Here is a 21,122-nt window from a genome sequence, read left to right on the forward strand (position 1 = left end):
TGTCACCCATCCATGTATGATAATATAGATCCTGTATTTAAACGATGAATTCATGATTATATTGATCCTCCCTTCCAGGGCTCAGTCTCAGAACCTGGGTACATCCTAGCTCCATAGTGGCTCACAGGCTGGTGTGCTCAAATTGACCCAATTCACCAATTGGGCCAGCTAGTCCCTGAGTTCAAATCCCAGCACTTGCGAAAGATTCATCTTGATGTGAGAAGCGCATCGATCCACCTGTTTTCCTGTCCTGTGAAAGTCTTGGGCCTCAGCCAGGATGGAGAATGCTATATAGGCAACTCTATAGCCATGGGAATAGGATGTCATCCATGTCAGCACAGATATACCTGTCACCATACTCAATAAAATAAACAATACATCCATGAATAAGACTCAAAATAAAAAAAAAGATAACTACATTGAATGCAAGATGCATACCAAACCTGTATGTAAATAGAGATCCTATATGTAAAAGAGTTGGGCTTGTTATTTTGTCCAGTGCTTGGGCTTCAAATCAAGCCCTGGACCAGGCCTGACATTCTAGTCTTCAAGGATGGTGAGCTTCCCCTTCTCCCACAGTGCAATGGGGTTACCCAGACCTGAGTTTAAATCCCAGCTCTAGCAGTATCACAGTGTGAGTTCTTAGCTAGGGTGCTTCATTCATAATTTTTTATTTATTTATTTTTTTTGCCAGAGCCGGGCCTTGAACTCAAGTCATGGCAACTCTGCCTCAGCTCTGATCATCCTAGGCTGCAGCCTCTGGACCCACAGACCTCGGACCCTAGGATCCAGGGGCTTGCTGGAAAAATAAAAGCCCCGAGGGGGAATAAAAGCGGTGGAAAGTTCCACCTGGCACTTTTACATTTATTTTCCTTTGCATGCTGACCATGCTGGGTCCAAACACGGTGGCCTGCAGAGTGAAGGTTACCTGGTGTGGCTGATGGCCTGTTGGCCATCAGAAGAGCCAGAGGCCGACCCAGCAATGTAGGCCCCGGGGTCGAATCCTGGTCAGCCCCCATGCATTGAGGGAATGGTGGGAGATTCTGAGATACTCATTTCCAGACCTAGGAAGAGTCATGGAATTCGATGGATCTCATCTTTGAATGAGTAGTTCCAGTTTGATGCTAGTAGGAAATGATAGGCAGGACTTATGGGGTATAGATTATTTTTAATGAAGAGCTGATGAAACATGGCCATAATCATCACAGTCATGAAATGGAGGCATTGGGGAAGATCCAAGAATCATTAGTCACAAGGTAGACTGGATTCCATCACTGGTCGCCATCCTACTCTATACAAATATGTACTTATTTACATACTACCTTTAGATTATGAAAGGATGACTGTTGTGCTCCCCTTCTCCGCCCTGCCCCACGCCCACACGGGGCTCAATTTCAGGTCCTGGGAATGGCCTCGCTCCTTAGTGTCTCACAGTCTGGTGTGCTTACCTGGACCCATTCACCTATTGGTCCTGCCATTCCCCGAGGTCAGATCCCAGCACTGCCAAAAGATGAATCCTGATGTGAGAAGCCAATCGTTGCACCTGTTTCTCTGTCCTGTGAAAGTCCTGGGTCTCAGCTAGGATGCAGTATGCTATATAGGCAACTCTATATTCATGGGAATCAGTTGCCATCCATGTCAGCACAGTTATAGCTGTCATCTTATACAATAAAATACAAAATGCATCCATGACTAAGGCACACAATAAAAAGAATAACTACACTGAATGCATGATGCATTCCACATCCCTATGTAAAGAGAGATCCTATGTATAAAGTAGGTGAGCATATGATTTTTGCCAGTGCTCGGGCTTCAGTTCAGGCCCTGAGACTAGGCCTGACCTTGTAGTCTTCAAGGATGGTGAGCTTCACTTTCCCCCACAGTGCAACAAAGTTACCCAGTCCTGAGTTGGAATCTCAGAGGTGGCAGAAAAATGGTGAGAATTCTGAGCCAGGGTGTGCTATTGTTGTTATTATTATTATTATTATTATTATTATTATTATTATTATTATTATTATTATTATTGCCAAGCATGGGACTTGAACTCAGTTCATGACAACTCTGCCTCAGCTTCGATCACCTCAGGCTGGTGGGCTCCCATGGGCCTGTAGCCGATCCTGGGATCCTAGGCTCTAAAACTTTGCAGGAAAAACTGACAGAAAAATGACAGGAAAAGATGACAGAAAAATGACAGAAAAAATGTCGCAGGATGGATTTTTTATATTTTCTTGTTTTGCACGGTGACCATCCTGGGTCTGAATTACACGGCTGCAAATGGTACTTCACCTTGCATTGGAGAAGGCTAACAGCCCATCAGGGAAACCATAGGCCCATGCGGCAAAATAGGCCCTGAGCTTGAATCCTGGTCCTGACACCTACCAGTGCGGGGAGATCCCAAGATACTTGTTCCTATGCATGGGAATAACAATGAAATGTTAGCAAATGCATGATTGAATGAGAAGTTTCTGCGTGTATTGGTCAAGTCCAAAATTAGAGGCAGTGATCCTAGGACAATGATTCATCTTAATGAATGGTTAATTAAGCATGAAAAGAATACTATTCCTTCAATGGTGGCATAATAAAGTCCTAAGAGTTAGTAGGAATGTAGTTGATGTCATTGAATATTAGGTAGATATCTCTGGCACTATGTACAAATATATATTTTTTGTTGTTCTACCACCTGTCTATCCATGTATGGCTATTTTGTCCACTCCTGCAGCTCAATCTCAGGGTCTGGAAATGCCCTGGCAGCTTCATTGGTTTGAGGTTGCAGTTTTGACACACCCATTCAGGGTCTGAATTGGGTCTGCTAGGCCCTGAGTTCAGATCCCAGCACTGCCAACAATTGGATCATGGAGTAAGAAGCTGAGTGTGATAGCTGTTTTCCTTTTCTCTGAGAGTCCTGGGTGTCAGACATGATGGAGAACACATGTGCAAATCTAGATACTATGTGATGGGTTGTCATCAATATCATGAATGGAATGTGTGTCATCAGAGTCAATAAAAAACCTCATATCTAAAATATACTGGGAAATCAGAAAATTAAATCGCCCAACAACAAATCCTCAAAGAAACAATTGCCCAATAAAAGAGTGGGCAAAAGACTTAAAGAGAAACTTCTCTGAAGAGGAAAGAAGCATGGCCAATAGACACATGAAGAAATGCTCAACCTCCATAGCCATAAAAGAAATGCAAATCAAAACAACATTGAGATACCACCTCACCCCAGTTAGAATGCCTATAATCAAGAACTCTAATAACAACAGATGCTGGAGGGGATGTGGACAGAAGAGAACCTTACTGCATTGCTGGTGGGAGTGTAAACTTGTTCAACCACTTTGGAAAGTAGTATGGAGGTTCCTCAAAAGACTTCACATAGAACTCTCCTATTACCCAGCAATCCCACTTTTGAGCATTTACCCAAATGTTTACAAACAAGACCACACTAAAGCTACCAGCACGACTATGTTTATTGCAGCACTATTTACTATAGCTAAGATATGGAACCAACCCAGATGCCCCTCAGTAGATGAATGGATCAAGAAAACGTAGTATATATACACAATGGAATTCTATGCCTCCATCAGAAAGAATGACATTGCCCCATTTATTAGGAAATGGAAAGACTTGGAAAAAATTATATTAAGTGAAGTAAGCCAGGCCCAAAGAAACATAGGTCCCATGGTTTCCCTTATTTGCAATATCTAGTATATGTCTGGGTCAAGCATAATAGGTCAGATAAGGTGATGTTAGGGAAATGAACCCTAAGATATGTACTCAAATGGTTTTTCTCTCTCTTGTGATTGTTTCTAACACATGTATAATATTATTTCTTTGTTGCTTTGTACGTCCCTCTCCCACAGTATTAACACCTGCTTTCACTGTATTTGATGTCGGTATAATTTGTGGAGGGGAACAGGAAAAATTAATCGTTTAAATAGGGATACAGGTGGACCCATTGCAGCAATGAGATGTACAAGTCGTTATGTCAAAAATGAACTTTACAACATTGGTGCAGGGGGAGTGCGGGGGAGGAGCAGGGAGGATTGGTTGGGGGGGGGTGAGAGGGAACATGGGAAGGGATGGGAAGTGGAAACAAAGGAGGAGGCTACAATGCTTGATATGAAATGTACTCATTATCTTGCCCATGTAATTGTATCCCCTATGTACAGTATTTTCACAATTAAAAAATGGAAAATAAATGAATAAAACAAAAATACAATAAATAACCAATACAAACAGGACATGGACTGAAAATCTATATGTAAGTAGAAATCTTACCTTTACAATATATATAAATAGAATTTTTCCAGGGCTGGGACTTTAATTCATGCCTAGGGACCAGGCCTCACTTTCTTGTCTTCAAGCATGGTGAGCTTCCCCTTCGTCCACAGTGCTTCAGAGTTACCCAGGCCTTAAGTTCAAAATCAAAGGTAGGAGAAACAGCGTGAATTGCAAGCCAGGGAGCTATTTTTTTTCTGCTTTTTTGCTTTTTTTGCCAAGCATGGTCTTGAACTCAGGTCATGGTAACCGTGCCTCAGCTTTCATCACCATAGGCTGGGGTGCAGCCACTGGAAAAACAAGCTATCCTGGGATCCTAGAACTTCAGGCCCTGTGCAACGGGGGAATTGCACAGAAAAAAGTGGCAGGATGGCATTTTTACATTTTCTTACTTTGCAGTATGGCCATCTGGGTCTGAGTGATCTGGCTCCAAAGCATACTTCACCTTGCATTGCTGAAGGCTTGCAGGCTACTGAGGAAGCCATAATCCCGAACAATGATTAGCCAAGCACCAGTGGCTCTCACCAGTCCTCCTTGATACTTACAAGGCTGTGATAGGAGGATCATGGTCAAAGTAACCCTAGGCAGGAAAGTCCTTGAGACACCTGTCCAACCTCAATGCCAACAAAGCCAGAAGTAGAGCTGTGTGGCTCCAGTGGTAGAGGGCTAATCTTGAGCAAGAACACCTCATGGACTGTGACCAGATCCTGAGTTCAAGGTCCAGGACTGGCAAAAACAGACATACACAACAATCTGTGCAGCCATCTGGCTAAAGCAGGTCTCCCTCTTGTCCCCAACTGGATTGGACAGACTTTCCTGGTAAAGGAGCTGCTGTCATGTTGACTAGGCCCATTTGGTCTGCATCCCAGGATTCCAGGCACACCCCCATTTTTCATCGTTCTTTTTCACCAATGGGATCCAAGAATAGTGGACATGCCCATATTACATGCTTCCCAGTAGCACCTGGAATCCCTCTGTTGGGTGACACCACTATCAGCAGTTGAGGAATGTAGAGGTGGCTGAGTGGTGAGCAAGAGACTCCAGGTGACTTTGAGGTAGAGTAGGAAATGATGTCCTAGTCAGTGAGTGGGAGAATAGAAGATTTTCTAGAGCCTGGGAATGTGGCCAGCCCAACTTTGCCGTCCTGGCGCTCAAATGTCTGAAACAATAAGAATCAATGAGAGAACTGTGGGCAAAAAGCTGCCACAAGAACACCAGCAGTATCCTCCCGACAGACCTGAAACATTCAAGAAAACAAAGAACACGAAAAAGGGAGGGATCCCCAAGACAAACACCACTGGGGAGCGAGATTGAATGGAGAGTCCAGCGAAAGGTGATGCCGACCATGGGCCTACCCTGACTTTGGACTCAGTCACAGCCACCAGGGTCCAGAGTGTCAAGGGTCCCAATCCCACCAAGGATCCACAGAGGTGCTACCTGCATATGGTGCCCACCCTGGACCACAGAAAAGAAGAAACCAGGCACTCTGTGCCAAGATCCAACCACTGAAGTAGGGAGACAGACCCGCAGGGTCAATGGGAGTAAGAGAGGGAGAAGATAGACCAGATACATGCAGCACCAAAAATGGAGGTAGAAATCCAAAAGGCACCCATACAGCGGTTGGTTTCGGCAGAAAGCGATTTACAATGTGCACTGGCCCAAGTGCAGCAGGCCGCTGATGACAGAGAAAGGGAGCATGAAGCTGTCACCAGCTGCCTACAAGCTACAGAGTGGCGTGTGGCAGAGCTGGAGATAGTGGCTTCTCTGGTCACTGCTGCAAAGGAGAAGACCAAAATGTTCCTCAAACAGCTGAATGATGTGATCCTTCAGCTCGAGGAAAATACCAGAAACTTTGATGACCTGGAGCAAGTGAACACAGAGTTGCAGGAGAAGGTGGAAGTGCTGTAGATACAGAGGAGCAACATGAAGAAGAGAATATGCAAGTTCCAACAAGCGCTGGAGGGCATTAGGTACTGAAGATGGAGTTGAATAACCTGGAGGAACAACTTCATATCCAGGTCCAGGAAAACCAGTCTCCGTCTTCAGAACGTGGAGCAGCAGGAGCAACTGCAGAGACTGGAGGAGAAAGCCTAGGATCAGCAGGAGAACCCTGAGACCCCAGGATGTGCATGTGTGTGGGATAGACAACCGGAGGAAAAGCTGGCCCTGCTGTGGGATGCTCTCCACCGGGTGAGCAGTGAGAAGGAGGAGCTTGCCAGCATCCTGGACACAAAGCAGCAGATGAAGAAACATCTGCGGGAGCAGTAGGACTGCTCAGAGAAGAAGATAGAGAAATGGATAGTGGTGGCTGAGAGAGAGAGAGCCAAGCAGCTCAGGAGCAGCAGGAGCAGTCCCTGGGCCAGTGCAGGAGTTCAGAACCTCCTGTGAATGGCACATTGTCTCCAATGAGCGACTGTGGTCTGAGAAGGAGGCCCTGCAGCAGCACTTAGAGAGGCAGATCCAGCTGCTGGAGCAGCTGATGCAAGTGAAGGGCTCAACAAACTGGAGGGACCAGGTGGTGTCCCCGAAGTGGCAGGACACTCTCAAGTGCCTGGAAGCCACCAGATCACAGGAGGAATGCCTGCAAGCCCAGCTGAGCTTCCTGGCTTTCCCTGGGGAAGGGGAAGGGATGAGCCCTGGAGAAGCAAAAGGTAACTAGGTGAATCCCCCCCACCACATGTGACCATCACACAGGATGGAGAGGTTCCCCAGACCAAGAGTGACATGGCTCTGAGAGTGCTCTTGGAGGATGAGATCCACAGGGGGAAACTCCTGACCCAAGAATGGTGGGCTAGCTTCAGGCACCCCATGGCCAACCCAGCAGCTCAGTGCCAGACTGAGCTGGAGCCACAGACCCTCATCCATGACCTGCCTGATGAGGTGGACTTCCAGAGTCCAGCAGGTGAGCTCCACCATTGATGCAGCCAGCTTTTGGCACACATCCAAACTATCAAGGAGTCCCTCATGGTGTGTAAAGAGCAGATGTTGGTCCTGAATGAGCTATGTTGGGAAAAAGCCCAGTGCATGCACTGGCTGTCTCAGGAGAAGATCGAGAAGAGGAGAGTGTTGAGGAGCTGCTGTCACTCCTAGCCAGGGAAAGCACAGACAGCAGTTTCCAGATGCCAGCACAGGCTGAGCCTCCCATCCCCCTCCCCAACACTGCTTCAGAAGCAACTTGAAGACAGCATGGAAACTGCCAGAGGAGAGGTCAGGGTTCCCGACCCCATAGTGGATTCCCCCAAGGAGCAGGTCCTGCCCCAGATGCCCCACATCCAGATCTGCCCACAGCTTCCAGGCTCAGGGGAGGAGTGCTCTCTCACTTTCTCCGGTAGACTGATGTAGATGACGACTCTCTATGTGACATACTGACTCTCAAAAGCGTTGGCAGCCACCAGAAGTAGGTGACCAAGTGGCTTTCTCTCAGGCCTCCATCTGCCGGGCAACGGGAAGGTTAAACTGGGGGTAGGGTAGGGCAGAGGCTGAAGGGAGTTGGCCCAAACTCAAGGGACATCTAATGGCCTATTGGTGGCCCATTGGTGACTTCTGGCATGCTAGGCAAACACTCTACCACTGATCCACATTCTCAGCTAGGATGATTTTTCCCCCTCCCAAACCCATATGGCCATTCCTCAGATAAATAGGAAGTAGGGGCTAGGATTAATATGAAGCACAAGTCTGGTTCAACCCAAAATATTCCCCTGCCCCCTCTTCCCACACCCTGAGTTGAAGTTTTTCTTCTACCATTGAGGGATGAGAGAGGGAGGGGGGAGTCCCAAGAAAATACCAACAACAGTGGCCCCCTGAGTCCCACATCCTTCCCCACACAAGTGGTCCTCCAGATTCCAATCTTACCTGACTCAATGTAAAGTCTAAACTGTCTCCCTACCACTGCAAGGCTCAGGATGAAATAAAAGTCAGCCCAGGCCTCAGCCCACACCCAAAGTGGAAGCTCCTAGTCCCAGACCTACTTCCACCTCTGACTGCCCCTAGTTAGGCCACACCCACCACTCACCACTATGATGGTGGTGATGACCTCATGGATGGATTCCAGGAAGAAGGTCTATGGCAAAGAGCAGAAGCATCAGGGTGAGCAGGGCAGAAGGAGGTGGGGTGATTGCTCTGGGATCTTCCTTGGAGCCCTCCCATCCAGCCAGAACCATGCTGACCCAAAGCACGAACAAGGCCAGGGGGTGAGACGAGATGGAGGAGCACAGGATTAAAGGAGGTACTGCTTTGTCTTGGAGGACTTGATTAATTCCAATTATAATTAATTCCAATTACATTTGGCCCATGACAATCCCAAAGACATCATGCAATGCCTCTCCATGTTGTTGTTGGTCGTGAAGGCTGTCCCTGAGCTCTTTTTCTCAAGGCTGGCACTCTACCACTTGAGCCACACTGCCATTTTTGTTTTCTGATGGTTCATCGATAAGAGTCTCATACACTGTCCTGCCCAGACTGGCTTGGCACCATGATCCTCCAGATCTCAGCTTCCTGTGTAGCTAGAATGACAGGCATGAGCCACCAGTGCCCAGTATGTGATGCCTTTTGAAGGCATCTTGGCGAGTCTGTAAAGAAGCCCCAAAGGGCCTGGATAGACGATGACCCAATCAAGGAGCCGGGATGGGGGAAGGTTGACCTTCTAGCCATTCTGTTCCTCCAAAATTGAAGATGCCAGGTGATGTTGTATGCACCAAACACCTGGGCCAGCAGCCACCAGGCTTAGTGGGGGAAAAAGTAGAGAATACCCAAAGACTGCAGTGTAGAAATCTCTGATTTTGCATATATGTGGTGTGTGTGTTTGTGTTTGTGTGTGTGTGTGTGTGTGTGTGTGTGTGTGTGTGCAGCCCCACTTCCTTTTTGATGGTTAATTGTAGGTAAGAGTCTCAAGGACTTTGCTGTCCATGGTGGCTTTGAATCATGATTGGGGGCCCCAGGGAAGCAAGAGTAAACACAAGTGACAAGTACAATCCCTATTGTGGGCCACTCCTGCCCCCTGGTGGCCACACACGCAACATGCGGTCTCATGCCATTATCCTCTAGAGTTCAATTTGGGCAAGTTACTAGGGCCAAGCTGACTTTTGCTCACCCTGATTGCTGATGCCTGAGTAGGTCTGTTCAACCCTAGGCCCAGAGAGCTCCAGGAGGCCCAGCTTTCCAGGGCAAGAGGGAAGGGAGAGGTCAGCTCCAGGCTGAGCTAAGAGCCTTTGCCCACGGATACCCTAACTTAGCCTTACTTATCACCATAAGACCTGTCAAAGAAAAACCCCCAAAAACAAAATTGGATCTGTGCCTCCAAGTGTTAGAGCTCTAGCATTGAACCAAAGAGCTCAGGGACAGGGCCCCCAAGCTTTTAGTTAAAGACCCCCAGCTGACTTCCCTCATAAAACACAGCTTGTCTAAATGTGAACTGGTAGGATTTGTGACGTGTTTCTGAAGAATGGTGATACTGAAGAAAGCACCCTAATTCTAATGACAGCTGAACTTGCGACATACAGCTATGTGCTGAGTCCTTCACAGGGCGCTATTTACTGGGTCCTTCCCTCATGGGAGTTATATTCTGAGTCCTTAAAAAGATGCTGTTTGCTGAGTCATCCCAAAGGGTGCTATGTGCTGAATCCCTGAGAAGAGTGGGCCATCCTGGTTTTTTTTAAAGGGGGCTTTTTGCTGAGTCCATTACACAAAGTATTGTACTCTGAGTCCTTCAAAAGTTGTGGTGTGTTAATGCATCCTAAAGGGTCCTGCTATGTGTGAGCCATTGAGAAGAGAGGGATGAAGTGTATTTTGAGTGCTGTGTGCCAAGTCCTTTCCATAGGGTGCTCTGTACTGTCCTTCAAATGGTGCTGTGTGCTGAGAGCTTCCACAGTGTGGTATGTGCTGAGTCCTTCAAAATTGTTCTGTGTGCTGAGTTTATCTAAGGAAGCTGTGCACTGGGTGTTTTACACAGCATGCTTCAACACAGATTGTGATGAGTCCCTGGGAAAGAGTGCTATGTGCTGAGTGTTTCAAAGCATGCCATTCACTGAGTCCTTTACACTGTGGGCTATAGACTCCCTCCTTCAAAGGGTGCTGGGTAGAGTACTCAGCATACTACATGCTGAGTCCTTCAAGGGGAGCTGTGTGCTGAGTCATTTACACAGGGTGCTTTGTGCTGATTTTGGAAGTGTGCTGTGTGCTGAGTCATCCCAAAGGGTGCTATGTTCTGAGTCCTTGAGAGGTGGTTATCCCCAACAATCACACAGACAGAAACACAAACACACATACACACAGGAGTGTCACCATGCAACTGCTTGGTGTGTGGAGTGGAGGGGGATGGAGGAGAGTCTCCTCCAGCGGTGGGGCTGAGGGGAGATTCGATCCCCTGGGCCGGTACTGGGGGTGGGGGTAATGTTGAGCTGAGGTAAGGCTGCAATTGCCATGGTCTAGAAGCCTCAGGGCCCAGTCAGGGCTGCAATTGTGGCCAGGGGTGGGGGGTGGGACCCAGGGGAGGAGGGGGCGGGGCCCAGGAGCACACTTTGGTGGCAGCAATGGCCAGGAGCTCCAGGGGCATCGGTGTGTGTGCAGCAGGGGTGGGTGGCCCAGGAGAGGAGTGTGGGGCAGAGAGAGAGCTGGGAGAAGAGCGAGCATGAGCACTAGCACGCGTGGAAACGGCTTCAGTGGCTGGCGGGTGCTCCGATCATAGTGTGGGTCCTGGCCGGGAGCGCAGAGCATGTGGAGCTGCAAGGCACGCACATCGCCACACGCAGCCCCTCGGAGGCGCCCAGCCATGGTGGCCCTGAGTCTGAGGTCCCGGTGCGGGGAGCACGGCAGAGGCAGTGGCTGCTGAGGCGGCGGCGGCCACAGGTTAGGAGGCCGCTGAGTCTGCGGTGGTGGCTGAGGAAGAGCAGAGGCTGCGCACAGCTACACCACGCGCCCGCGCTGGGTTTCAAACATGGCGCTGCTGGCTGGGACCCGCGGAGCCTCTAGCAGTCACCTGGTGGAGATGTTGCGCCCCTGGCCTGCTGGTGGCCCTGACTTGGTTCCAGCCCTCGGTTCTCAGACTCCTGGCGCCACACGGAGTCGCAGCCTACAGCTTCTTCCAGCAGCACACGTGAGTGGCCGACCTGAGCTCCCGCACTCCACAACCCCCCCTGTAAACCCCATCCCCCACTCTACCCTTCCTCCCCACCCTCGCGGACCCGGACCCTTGCCTCTTGCCTCCCCATCCTGCCCTGCTTGTGCCTCCACCGTGCCCCACAGTCTGTCCTGGCTCTGCCACAAATGCACCCCAGGGGTGGGGGGTGGAGGTGGGTGTCCACCTGAGGATCCCACCCTCATCCCTAGTGGCCAGTGTTCCAGGAAAAGGGGAGCTGCAGGGATGGGGAGGAGGGGACACCACAGAACCCCTGGCCTGGAGCAGTGGGAACCACACAGCTGTGCATCTGCACCCTACCTCTCCCTGGTGGGAACCTGGTGGCTTTAGTCAGAGGTGGGGAGCTGCACCTCCACACCTACCTTCTAGGTTCTTTTCCCTTTTGCTGGGCAGGGGTTGTTGGATGCAGAAGATAGACTCCGTTGTTGTGTGAGCCCTTGTCTTCTGCGCTCAGTCACCCTTTCACCTGAGGTCATTCCCAGAAGAGCCCACTACAGAGGTGAGGGCACTGGGGTCAGATAGAAGGTGGGTATTTGGGAGAAAAACACACCCCCTCTGACACACATATAACCGGCCTGTACCCCAACCCCAGCATTCAACAGTTCTGACTGGGTGATCACATTTCCCAGTTCTGCCAGCTTCTGCTAGTGCTACCAGTCCATCTAGTCTCCTAGTCCTCACCAAGAATTTGCCACGTTGCCCAGAAGTATGTAGGAGGGAAGTAGGGAGTCCATCCATGTATATAGCCTTTAGGACCCCATCAAAGTCCCCAACAACGCCCCCACCCCAGGTCAGACACCTTTCTGGAGGCACCTGCTTTGTTTTCCGTCCAGGCTCTGAGAAGCCACGTGTCTCGGAACTCCTTCACCCAGCATCCTGGTCTAGGGTTTTGGTGAATGGGGAGTCAAGGCTTGTTGTTACCAATGGGAAGGGTCTGGCCCTTCTGCATTATGAGAGCATTGTTCCCCTTGGGTGAGATCCCTTGGTTCTGACAAGGGAACCCCTGTGCTCCAGCTAGTACGTTGCCCAGGTGAGAAACCAACAAACTCAGGAGAGACACTGCTCTGAATCTGTGTGTGTGTGTGTGTGTGTGTGTGTGTGTGTGTGTGTGTGTGTGTGTGTGTGTGTGTGTGTGTGTGTGTGCGTGCGAGAGAGAGAGAGAGAGAGAGAGAGAAAGAGACAGAGAGAGAGAGAGAAAGAGAGACAGAGAGAGAGAGAGATAATCTTTCTCATTGTACAGTCACCTTGTCTAAAAAGAGCAAAAGCATTTTATTTGTGTGTATGTGTGTATTTGTTATTCTTTTTCAATTAATGTCCAGTATGAGCCCAGCCATAATTTTTGTTTTCTCTTTCACCGTTTCATGGCTCCTTTAGAGAAGGTCTCAGTAGATGTTCCTTTCCACCTCTTTCTTCCCCTTTTCTGCAGCCCACAGTAGCTGCTGGACCTGCGTGGGTCTCTTCTAGGAGGCCTGTGTGAACCGCAGACCAGAGTGGACACCTGCCCTTCTGTCTTTAGCCAGAAGGCTCATGAGGCTACTGTGATCACAGCCGCACTCTTCCAGCCAGACAGTCTGCTCTGGTGTGTATAGTTGGAGCTAATTCAAGGTTGGGAATGAGTCTGCCAAACATAAATAGGGAATTAGATGGGAGGTAGTAGGGCAGGGGCTGTGAATCTAGGAGGGTCTGGGAAGTGATGAACGGTGTGACATAGCAGATGGTTAACCACGACTGAGGATGAGAGGAGAATCTTACCCAGGGTATTGACCATGTAAGTGGGCATCTGGGGAGGGGGCTCCGTCCCCCAGTGGTGGCGTGGATTCACTCTAGGGGCAGTGCACTGGTGGGTAGTCCTACCTGGAGTCCTGCAGACTCCAATCTGTGTCCCTCCTGGGCTGTTTCCAGCTAGGCAATGGTAGGCAAGTGTTTGCCCCTGCTGGAGCCTGCTTGGTATCAGGACATGGCTGTTAGCTAGGGCTCTCTGAATGCCATTTTCTGTAACCTACTGTAGGCTGTCTGGAAGGAAAAGGGGACCACTGACTTTGGAACCCTTTAAGTTTGATTGGGACAAGTTGAAATGCCAGCTTTTCCAGGGTTTTTTCCTTGAAGCTGGCAATTTCTACTAATGCTTGGGATAATGGGTCAAATGAGAAGGACAATTTCAGCCACCAAACAATGATATTCAAGCAGCACAAGCAGAGTTGCAGAGCCAAATGGTCTCCTGATATGAACGCCGTGCCTTGACTGCCTTTCTCCGGCAGCTGCCGATTCTCCTCCGGCTCTCTCTAGGGTGATCACTACATTCGAGAATGTTGTGGGGAGCAGAGATTGTGACCTTGCCATCTGCAGCCTGATTGCTGTGAGCAGAGACAATTCCCAGGACCTGTACTGGACTCTGGGAGATTCAGAGACCCAGGATGCCTCAGGGATCCTTTTCTGCAACATGAAAATTGGGGGCCGGATATGGTGGACCATCCAGTCTGGCACTAGGGAGTGCAGAGGAGGCCCCTTGAGCCAAGCTTTCAACTCAGGACAACCTTGTTCACAGCTGAGTGGGGAATAGAGTGCCATACAGCTGGTCAGTGGCTGGACAGAGATCTTTGAGAAGATAGTCATCCTAGAGACCCCAGAATACAGTGAGTACATGGCTCACGTCCTTGGAACCAAAAGAGTTAAGTGCGGTGGCACCAGGAGGGTGGGAAGAGGGAGGAGGGAGAACTGTGGGAGAGCTACATCAGGCTTTACCCCCACCCAGGATGCTTACCTGAGTTGGATGGGACTTTTCTGTAGTATTGTCATAGACAGATGCTCATCTATTTATCTAACAAAACGTTACAGTGTGTGCCAGTTCCCGGGGGAGAGAGAGTTGGAGTCATACACGATGAAAGGTTCCAGTGCTGGTTCCACAGCACATGAAGAAATCTTGGTTTGAGCTGGATGCTGGTGCCTCACACCTGTCATCCTAGCTACTTAGGAGGCTTGAGACTCTTTATCTCCAACTGACTACCAAAAAGAAAATGCCAGAAGTGGATTAGTAGCTCAAGCTGTAGACTGTTGGCCTTGAGTAAAAAGGCTCAGGGACAGCACCCAGGCTCTGAGTTCATGCCCAGGAGTGACACAAAGAAAGGAAAGAGAAAGAGAGGAGGGAAGGATGGAGGGAGAAAAGGAGGAAAGGAAGGAAGAAGGGAGCATGCAAGCCTTGGTTTGGAGTCCCTAGATCAAGGGAGCCAACCATTCACAATCTCTGTGGGGACAGTTCCAGAGCCTAAAGCTAGTGTGTAGGACCAAGCCACTGACCCATTCATGACATCAGCAACTTCATGACATACAAATCTGAGTGGTCGCTGACTGCAGAGGGAAGTAGCCTAGGGTAGACCCTAGGACTCAGGGTGGGTCACAGAGTTTCAATTTCCCCTGGCTCATGGAGTTTATTTTCTGGTCAGATAAGAAGATACTGTCCAAGCGCTAGGGAGGTATAGGCTGAGGGAGTGTCCAGAGGGGGGTGGCAAGGGATTATCAGGGAGATGAAGAGGGAGGACAATCCCAGATCCAGTGACTCAGGCCTAGACCATCAGTGATAGAATCTTCGACCCAGCCACATGGCTATTAAAAGTCCTGGCACTCTGGTTTCACCATTGAAAACCTGGCTGTCGTCCACTGCAGGATGCCTGTGCAGTACATCCATGGGCACTGGCACTTTTGCTGGCTCAATCTGAAGGTGACACCCCCAGTGTTCATTCCTCGACCAGAGACAGAGGTAAGCGTGCCACTGGAACAGGACACCCAGGGAATGAGGGCAAGAGTCAGACCCGTGTTGCCCCCAGACTTCCTCTAGGGGATTCTACGGCCCCCTGACTGCCATTCTCAGAGGTAGAGGTGGGTCTCTTTGCTGGCTCACCCTTTAGTCTAGATGGCAGATGTGGGAGGGGCCGACTGAAGGTTTAGGCTAGTGGGAAATCAGGAGGCACTGGGGTGGGAGCAGGGTTGTTTCTTTGAGGATACTCACAACCCAGGAACATTCCTGAGATGGATCAGCCCCTTTCTCCTCCCTGAGAGAGAGGGACCTAGAGCCCTCCAGTCTGCATCCCTTGGCTGAGAAATTCATTCATTCCCATATCCTTTGTTTGGATAACTAGATCTCACCTGACTGCCCAGTGTCAAGGCAGGACAGTGAGAGATCTTGAGTCCTTGATGAGGTCATGGGATCCTCAGTATGGATTGTACTTGAATGTCCTGACTTGGTGCATGGTCAGTCCCATCTCAGCCTGCCATGATCTAGTACATAGAATCTAGAGACTCAGAGCAGGATGGGGTCTATTCTGTGAGTCTTGAGTATTGTGTGTGAGCTTTGAACTCCCGTGTGCTCACCTGCTTCCTTTTCTTGGGTGGGTCTATGCTAGAAAAAGCTTAAAACTAGGGCCTGGGTCCCATCCCTGGTTTCATGCTCAAAGCTAGCACTCTACCATTTGAGCCACAGCTCCACTTGCAAGGTTTTTGGGTGTTTAATTGGAGATAAGAGTTTTCAATGACTTTGCTGCCAAGGGTTGCATCCAAGTGCAGTCCTCAGATCTCAGTCTCCTGAGGGGATAGGATGACAGGCATAGAAAAGCCTCTTTGGCCGGGTGCCAGTGGCTCATGGCTCTCATCCTAAGTACTCAGGAGCTGAATCTTAGGATCATGGTAAAAGCCAGCTTGGGCAGGAAAGACCCTCAGAGTCTTCTCTCCAATAAAGCACCAGAAAACCGGAAGTGGTGCTGTGGCTCAAGTAGTAGAGTGCTGGACTTGCGCTGAAGAGGTCAGGGATAGAACCCAGGCCCAGAGTTCAAGCCCCACAACCAACAAAAAGAAAGAAAGTAAAACATCTTTGCCTGCAAAGGATGGTGGAGGTGTGTTTGTGTGTATGTGGGGGTTGGGGGGAGGTAGTGGTGGTGGTAGACATTTAGTGCCCTGCTCAGTCATCATTTTAGATGGATTGTCCCAAACTCTTAGTTCACGGCAGCCGATTCTTGACCACAGGTGAAGCTCTGGGTTGGATGTCCACCATTGGACCTAAGTCTCCTCATAGGACAGTTGTGAGTAAATAAGGGACTAATACAGAGGTGTCTCTGGAGCAGGGCCAGGCACAGAGGGAGCAGGTGTCAGATACAGTTCTCAACAATTCTGTGAGCATATGACAGGAAGTTGCCGGGAAAGGGCTCAGATGGGGTCTGTTATTAATCAAGCAACAGGTGTGGGATTATGAAACAAAACATGGCTGCCTTTCATCATTACCCTGTCCCCATGCGGAAGGGATTTTTCACTCTATTCATTTTTCCAGCTGGGGAAAATGAGTCATGGAGAAGCCAGGTGACCTACTCATGACCCCAGCTGAGAGGAATCTTGGCCTGATTTCTCTGCCAGGCTTCCTAGGACCCTGTGTGTTATTCAGTCCCTTCTTGTGTGGGAAGTCCACTTCTTGTCATTTGTGGGGATTGAATTCTGGGCCTGGATGCTATCCCTGAGCTCCTCAGAACAAGGCTAGTACTCTACCCCCTGAGCCACAGCATCACTTCCGGTTTTCTGTTGGTTCTTTGAGGATAAGAGTCTCACAGACATTCCTCTGGAGCCAGCTATGAACCACCATCTTCACATCTCAGCCTCTTGTGTAGGTAGGATTATAGGTCCAAGCCACCGGCACCTGGCTTAAGTGTAATTCTGGACCTCTGTCTCTCTCTCTCCCTCTCTGTCTCTTCTCTCTCCCTCTCTCTTTCTCTCTTGCAGGAATTGGTAGAATGCTGGAGGAGGTGGCCCAGCATTCCCATGTGGCTGGAACCCAAGGTGGCCCTCTCATTCTGGAGGTGGGCTGTGGGTCAGGAGCTGTTTGCCCAGCCTGTTGAACCAGCCCCTTGAGGTAAGCCCCTCTGTGCCCTGGCTAGACCGTGATGGTTATTCATTGTCTATCCCATCAGTCCTTGCCCACATCCCTCTGCTACACTGTTGAAGGAAAGTGGATGAGAAGGTGTCGCCTTGTCCCCCTGCCAGCACAATTCCGGGCCTCTGACCTATACCCCCACGTATCTGACGAGACCCTGGGTATAAGACAATAAAAACACTCTGTGTGTACTACGCTTTGCTGGGGAGTGTCGTTTTGGTTAGGGTGGCGGGGTTCAGAGGAAAGACCACAGACCTGATGCCTCCCGGGGGGACATTTGTTCTTGTGACAGAGCCATGTCATTGCTGTGGATAAGGACGAAGCCTCCATCAGACTGACCCAGAACAATGCTCAAAGATAGGTAGGTTGTTGAAGTATCAAACCCACTCATGTCTGCTTCCTACTCCCAACAAGGAGGGGTAGTATAGGTGGCCTGGCTCTGGGCCTAAGGGATTATAAATGGATGGCGGCAGTCAGGAGCTCATGGCTCCCACCCATCATTCTGGCTCTTTGGGAGGCTGAGATCTGATGGATGTGACTCAGAGCAGCCCGGGCAGGAAAGTCCAGGAGATTCTTATCTCCCATAAACCACCTAGCTCCCCAAAACCACACACAAAAAAGCCAGATGTGGTGCTGAGGCTCAGTTAGTAGAGCCTCAACCTTGAACAAAAGAAGCTAAGGGATAACACCCAGGCCCTGAATCCAAGCCCTAGGACTAACACAAACATAAAATAAATGAATAGTGTACATCTTTTTTCTGACTACCAAGAAAGATGTATTCAGTTTTCTTGCTGGTACATGTAGCCAAAGGTAGGGGCTCACTTTCTTGTTCCAATAACCCTCTCCTTCTCTCCTTTATCTGTCCAGGCTTTATCAGTGCAGGACAGAATTCGGATCATCCCCCTGGATGTGACCTTAGGTACCCTCCCTCATCCACCTCCCTTGGGGTCAGGATCCTGGATGCACTCCCTGCTGGGAGGAGGAGGCATCACGTAGATGAGGATAGGTATCCCTAACACCCACACACACAAACATCCCTAAGCCAACTCAGACTAGCCTTTTCCAAAGACATTTTATCTGCCTGGATTAACCGACCTAGGGGAGGAATTTGATCCCCTGTAACTGATTATTTTAACTTGGGCTTGCTAGTTCACAGGAGATAAACGGAAGCAAACAAAAACCAAAAAGCCTTTGGTGCCCGTCACCTCTGGCTCAGGGTCAAGCCTGACATCCTGGTGACTTGGGATGCAGAGATCTGAGGATCAAGGATCAAAGCCAGCCATAAGCTGGAAAGCGAGAGAGACACTTCTCTCCATGGAACCACCAAAAAGCCAGAAGTGGAGCTGTGGCTCAAGTGGTAGAGCAGCAGCCATGAGCAATAAAACTCAGAGAAACAGCTCCCAGATCCTCAGTTCAAGCCCACAAAAAGAAATGGCCCTGTCATGTTGCCCACAGATTGCCCAGTCCTCGAGCCCCTCTCACGGAGTGTGATACAACACCTGCCCCTGGGTGGTGTATCAGGGCCTTCAGAAATCCGGTGGTGGAATCCAGGCCTTCCCCTTCATGCATTCTCAACACACACTGGCTGGAGGGCAGAGTCTGACAAGGCTGGCAGCCTGCACAGCGGAGAGGCTCCAGCTTTTCCAAGGTGATCAGAAAGGGCTTCTTGGAGACAGCACTTGAAAAGGGGTCTTGCTTAACAAGGAGGATCTGTAGGAAGCACAGACAACAAAGGTGCTACAGATGATGGGCAACATAGCAGAGCGTGTTCATTTCCAGCCAGGGCTGCTGGTGAGAGACTTGGTATAGATGTGCGAGACTGTCCCAAGACAGGCCCGAGGGATCACAGAAGAACAGCTATCCAGGGCTGGGATTGCATCCTAGAGGTAGAGCTGCCTAGCACACAGGAAAGCATGGGTTCAATTCCTAGGTCCTGCATACACAGTAAAAGCTGGAAGTGGCACCATGGCTCAGGTGAAAGGGCACTCCCCTGTAGACACAGAAAGTCAGGGACAGTGCCGGGCCCTGAGGTCAGGCCCCAGGGCTGTCACCATAAAACACTTCTCCCAGGGACCTTTCGTGACAGGTAGATGCACTGAATCTCTTAGTAGATCCATCTGTGCTTTGTGTCTCCTTTGACAGAGGGGAGCTGGACACTCCTTCTGCCCTGGGTACCCCTGGGCCTGGTTATCAGCAACCCTCCCAACGTCTTCCACCGGGACATGGCGCAGCTGGCCCAAGAAGTCCTCAGGTATCGGTTGGGTGGGGCACGGGGACATAGGGCAGGCCCCAGAACTCCTTGTGGGTCTGATCCACCCTGGAAGACCAGGCAATCCAGAGGAGGCAGATGGGAGCTTAGAGGGGGTTAGTGATGTGGAGTGGGCCCTTTAATCCCCATGACCCCACCCAGATTCTAGCCTCCCTTTGCTTTCCCTGAAGGAGGTAGAGGGGTGTCTAGGTGGTAGTGTCTAGAGAAGGACTAGGTGGAAATTCTGAAGGACTAGACACCTTAAGCCATGAGCCAGTGGCTCACACTTGTCATCTCATACCTGTCATCCCACACCTGTAATCCTGCCCACTCGGGAGGCTGAGATCCAGAGGATCTCATTTCTCAGCCAGGCAGGAAAGTCCCTCCAGAGCCTCATCTCCAATCTCCAACCCGAAGTGGCACTGTGGCTCAAGTGTTAGAGCACTGGCCTTGAGGAAAATTAGACATCAGGGACAGTACCCAAGCCCTGAGTTCAAGCCCCTCAACCAAAACAAAACAAAAAAAAATTCAGAAACCGAACAAGAAAGAAAGACACCCCTTCCTTGCTTGCAAGAGATGGTGAAGTAGTAGTGTTTCTGTGGTTCTGAGACCAGATGCTGACCTCACAGTACAGACATTTCTAATAAGTCCCCAGGTTTACCCCAGTGTGAAGCCAAAGCAGGGTAGGTGGTGCCTTACCAAGAACTCCAGAGGTTATGGCTATGGCAGACAGGGAGTGGGTGAATGGGATCTGGGGTGGAATGGTAGTGTCAATTATATGCTCTCCATCCATGGAAGAATGGTTTTGGATGCTGGTGACAAAGTCTGAAGTGTAGGGTTACATTTGGTTTGTGTCTTGATGAGTTGGGTTTTCCCTTGGTATAAGAAGGTGGCTGCATAGGAGGCTACAATGCTTGATAAGAAATGTACTCCTTTTATGGCTAGGGAGGTTGAGCATTTCTTCATGTGTGTATTGGCCATACTTCTTTCTGCTTCAGAAAAGTTTCTCTTTAAGTCTTTATCCCACTTATTTATTGGGCAGTTGTTTCTTTGAGGATTTGTTGGTGGGGGATCTAATTTTTTGAGTTCCAAGTATATTTTAGATATGAGACACTTGTCCATTGTATGGCTCAGTGAAGATCTTCTCCCAATCCGTAGGCTTTCTATTGGTCTTGCTAGCTATGTCCTTTGCCATGCAAAAGCTCTGCAACTTCATGCAATCCCTTTTCTCCAACCTTTCTTTGATTTGTTGTGTTTCTGGGTCTCTATTAAGAACATTTTGGCCTGCGCCAAGGAGACCTAGGGTTTCTCCTATTCCATCCTGTAATGTTTTCCGAGAGTCTGCTTTGACTCCGAGGTCTTTGATCCATTTGGAGTTGATTCTGGTGCAGGGTGATATATAAGGATCTAGCTTTAGTTTTCTACAAGTAGTTAACCAATTTTGCCAGCACCATTTACTGAAGAGGCTGTCTTTCTTCCATTCTATTTTTTTAACTGTCTTTCTTCCATTCTATTTTTTTAGCTCCCTTATCAAAGATTAGATAGCTGTAGTT

The 21,122-nt window shown here is 49.5% G+C and overlaps 1 long non-coding RNA gene across 1 annotated transcript; it reads right to left on the bottom strand.

Moving 5' to 3' along the window:
• Positions 1-5,257: 5,257 nt before the first annotated feature.
• Positions 5,258-8,243, bottom strand: LOC138814722 (uncharacterized). Its single transcript, XR_011368062.1, has 3 exons — positions 8,134-8,243; positions 7,602-7,713; positions 5,258-5,440 (listed from the first exon to the last, which is right to left on the bottom strand). It is a non-coding gene; the product is annotated as an uncharacterized lncRNA (long non-coding RNA).
• Positions 8,244-21,122: the final 12,879 nt, after the last annotated feature.

This window comes from Dipodomys merriami, unplaced genomic scaffold, assembly GCF_024711535.1.
Source record: "Dipodomys merriami isolate MVZ:Mamm:240054 unplaced genomic scaffold, mDipMer1.0.p SCAF_602, whole genome shotgun sequence".
In the NCBI taxonomy this organism is placed as follows: domain Eukaryota; kingdom Metazoa; phylum Chordata; class Mammalia; order Rodentia; family Heteromyidae; genus Dipodomys; species Dipodomys merriami.